Below are 4,529 nucleotides of genomic sequence, written 5' to 3'. Positions count from 1 at the left end.
CCCCTCCACCATGTTCCACTGGCAGCCATACAGGCCCAAGCCATAACACCCCCTCCACCATGTTCCACTGGCAGCCATACAGGCCCAAGCCATAATACCCCCTCCACCATGTTTCACAGTTGAGGTGGTATGCTTTGGATCATGGGCATGTCTTTTTTCTTCTCCACACTTTCCTCTTTCCATCACTCTGGTACATGTTAATCTTTGTCTCATCTGTCCATAATACTTTTTTCCAGAACTCTTGGGGCTCTTTTAGGTGCTTTTTAGCAAACTGTAATCTCGCCTTTCTGTTCTTCAGGCTTATCAGTGGTTTGCTTCTTGTAGTGTACCCTCTGTAGTCCTGCTGGTGTAGTCTTCTACATATGGTAGACTTTGACACACCTGCATCCAGGAGAGTGTTTTTGAACTGTTGGGCTGTTAGTGGGGTTGTCGGGGGTTTTCTTCACCATAGAGAGCATTCTCCAGTCATCCACTACAGTGGTCTTCCTCAGCCTACCGGGTCTTTTGACATTGAGTTCACCGGTTGTTTTTTTGTTAATGATGAACCAAACTGTTGACTTGGGCATTCCCAGGGTTTTGCAATGTTCCTGATTGATTGATTTTCATTTCTGAGCCTTATGACGGCCAGTTTCATTTGCATCGACACTGCTGTCTTCCTCATATTGTCACACCCCAACAACAACCTCCAAAGGCAATAGCAAAGTCTAGAATCAATGCTATTCATCAACAGCTCTCCTGCATTCACTAATGACACAAATGAATACACCTGCCCAACGACACACATCTTGTGAAGCCAATTCAACAAATACTTGTAGTACCTTAAATGGGGCGGACCATGTACAAAAGTTGCTGTTATTTCTAACGGTTCATCCGATATGTATGAAAATACCCTCAAATTAAAGCTGACAGTCTGCACTTCACCCTCATTGTCATTGTATCCTTTCAAACTCAAAGTTCTAGAGTACAGAACCAAAATAACATAAAAATTGTCACTATCCAATGAATTATGGTGCTCACTGTATATCCACAGTAAAACGAGTCCTATATCGACATAACCTGAAAGGCCGCTCAGCAAGGAAGAAGCCACTGCTCCAAAACCGCCATAAAAAAGCCAGACTACAGTTTGCAACTGCACATGGGGACAAAGATTGTACTTTTTGGAGAAATGTCCTCTGGTCTGATGAAACAAAAATAGAACTGTTTGGCCATAATGACCATCGTTATGTTGGAGGAAAAAAAGGGGGAGGCTTGCAAGCGAAGAACACCATTCCAAACGTGAAGCACGGGGTGGCAGCATCATGTTGTGGGGGTGCTTTGGCAGGAGGGACTGGTGCACTTCACAAAATAGATGGCATCATGAGAAAGAAAATTGTGGATATATTGAAGCAACATCTCAAGACATCAGTCGGAAGTTAAAGCTTGGTCGCAAATGGGTCTTCCAAATGGACAGTGACCCCAAGCATACTTCAAAGTTGTGGCAAAATGGCTTAAGAACAACAAAGTCAAGGTATTGGAGTGGCCATCACAAAGCCCTGAATTTGTGGGCAGAACTGAAAGCGTGTGCAAGCAAGGAGGCCTACAAACCTGACTCAGTTACACCAGCTCTGTCAGGAGGAATGGGCCAAAATTCACCCAACTTATTGTGGAAAGCCACCTGAAACGTTTGACCCAGGTTAAACAATTTAAAGGCAATGCTACCAAATACTAATTGAGTGTATGTAAACTTGACCCACTGGGAATGTGATGAAAGAAATAAAAGCTGAAATAAATAATTCTCTACTATTCTGACATTTCACATTCTTAAAATTAAGTGGTGATCCTAACTGACCTAAGACGGGGAATTTTTACTTGGATTAAATGTCAGGAATTGTGAAACTGAGTTTAAATGTATTTGGCTGAGGTGTATGTAAACTTCCGACTTCAACTGTATGCATCATTGTATGCGTGGAAGCTTGACAGAAATGGTATCCAGATGATGCTACCATTTCGCGCAATTGTCAGACCGACAGTGTCTTTGGGTTTGGTACAGCAGAAGTACATTCATTTCAAATGGAATGCTGTGTTTGCAGTGGTGCGTTCTGTGTGGTGTATATCCAACGTAAGCATCAAATTGTATGCATAGACTTGATAGATATAGTAGCAAAAAGGTGAATTGTTTACTTTTGTTGCACACATTCAGTAAAAATGTTTGACTGCAGAATTTATTAACTAGCATTAATGGAATGTTACTGTCGGTCTGATCGAGGCGGCACCTGCTGCTCTAACACCTAGATCACACCTACAGTGTCATGGTCCGCAGCATGATCTGGATATGTGCGCAACAAAAGTTAAACATTCACCCTCTGCTACCATTTCCGTCAAGTGGTCTACACATACAGTTTGATGCCTACGTTCGATAAACCCAACGTATGCCCCACACAGAACGCACTGCAAGGCAATGCTACAAGGCAAACGCAGCGTTCCATTGGAAATGAATGCACTTCTGGTGTACCAAAATGCAATGATGCTGTCGGTGTGATCGAGGCATAAGCTCCACCCCACTGATAATTGTGCTAGAAAACAGGCCGGTATTCAAGGCGTGTTACACAGAAGAACAGCACACCCAACAATGCACCTTTTACAGGCATTGTTCCTGGCGTTTGTATTCAGGGTAAACACTGGCCATGTCGGGTCAAGCGTAAATTACCTAAGTCTGTTCTAATGTGCTGCTTTATAACGGGCATTAGATTGAATCCTGGCCTTTTAGGCAGCGAGTCAATTCGAATGAGCGCTTTTGAGCAGCTAGTTAAAGTTGACTTGAAGGTATTTTAATGATTTGAGTCGACATGTGCAGTGTTTCCACTGAATTCAATATATGCAAACATTGGGGAAAATGCCTGTAAAAGCTGCATTGTTGGCTGTCCAGTGTGCTGCACTATGAATTGAATCCAGGCCTTAGAACACCCTCCCCACCAGCATTTGAACCAGGGACCTACATCATGGAAAGACTTATGTCCTCCATTCACCTACTTCCACAGAGAGGTGTCTTGATTTCACTCATCTATACACCAATCACTAAGCTTTGCCCACTGATAGGAAGAAATTGCCAATGTGATTCAAACCAGTGACCTGCTGCATGGCAACCTGATTCCGGATGTACACATTTTGCATCTGGGGACAGCTCGGTTCTTGACGGAATTTGCACTCAAGTCGTATACACTAAATGACCCTGTCAGTACAGATGAAGGGTTTAAATTTTAGACAGTTTGCTACAGCAGGAAAAGAATCCTTCAGCAACAGGAAATGTGTATTTAATGGAATTTTTTTGTAGGGGTTGATACATTTTTCATAAGGGAAAATCAAGTCTGACATTTCAAAGTGGAAATTACAAACTTCAGAAGCCTTTTTAAACCTCAAATACACCAAGTTAAAAATTCCCTCCAACAGGGTGATCAAATTAAGAACCTATATCTGTACAGCGATTAGATCTTAAACTCCACTCTTGCTGTTTAAGTAGTTTAGACATCCTGGACCCACTCACTGTAAGCGCCCATTGAGCAAACTTTCATCCAACCAATTACATTAGAACAAAGGTAGCTCTTCCTCGAGGAAGGGGATAACTAGTCAGTTTCACAACAATGCATTCAACCGAAATGTCTTCAGCATTTAACCTGACCCCTCTGAATCAGAGGTGCTGGTGGCTGCCTTCACGTCATCAGCGCCCGGGGAGCAGTTAACTGGCTATGTCATACCACTTTTATAATAAATGGGATGCGATGTAAACATGGTCATTCTTGAATAAGAAAAATAAGAACAATGATCTCAATACCTCCCTTTTTCCTTTGCTGGGGTCCTGTGGATGTGTGGGCCATAAATATAGCACCATCATTCTAAACATTTTAGCCATTTTGTTTGTTTGTAACAAGACCCTTCTCTGTAGTAAGGTTTACCAATTCCTATAGCCTTACATATTCTTCACATAATGTTCACCAGTTTGCCACACACTAAGTACAGGAGACATGAAGAAAGTATTGACGGACCAAAAAATTGAAAAGATGCAGTTTTATTATTGCTTGGAATCCTGCAGACTTAAAATCATGGTACACCCATACACACAGCATTGAACTAGGGTAGAGCTTCTAGCTCTTGGCTCTTCTCCCGAACATACAGCAGGAAGAAGTTACCCCCTAACCACTGATAAAGGGTGAGATTTTTTCATCAACCTAAAGGTTAAGGTTAGGATTGGGGGTAAGGTAATCAGATCCTAGAGCTGCATTTACCTTGAGCCTTCTCCCCTAGAGCCTATCGTGCACTAAATATCACTGTACTTCAACACATTTACCCATTAAAAAGGAGCCTGGTGATACAAAATACAGATCAGATGGATTAAACAGGGTTCTCCCCAAAGAATGTAAGAGGGGTGCTGCAGGGGGGGTGGACTGGCTGCGCCACGATGTAAAAAACAACCCCACCTAAATTTGCTCTAGATTGCAGGAAATGGGAATTACAGGTGTTCGCTGTACTCAGCAGCAGCACCACCACCATCTTAA

The sequence above is a fragment of the Salvelinus sp. IW2-2015 genome, linkage group LG12, assembly GCF_002910315.2.
Source record: "Salvelinus sp. IW2-2015 linkage group LG12, ASM291031v2, whole genome shotgun sequence".
NCBI classification, from domain to species: domain Eukaryota; kingdom Metazoa; phylum Chordata; class Actinopteri; order Salmoniformes; family Salmonidae; genus Salvelinus; species Salvelinus sp. IW2-2015.
Note: the sequence above shows the minus strand (reverse complement) of the source record.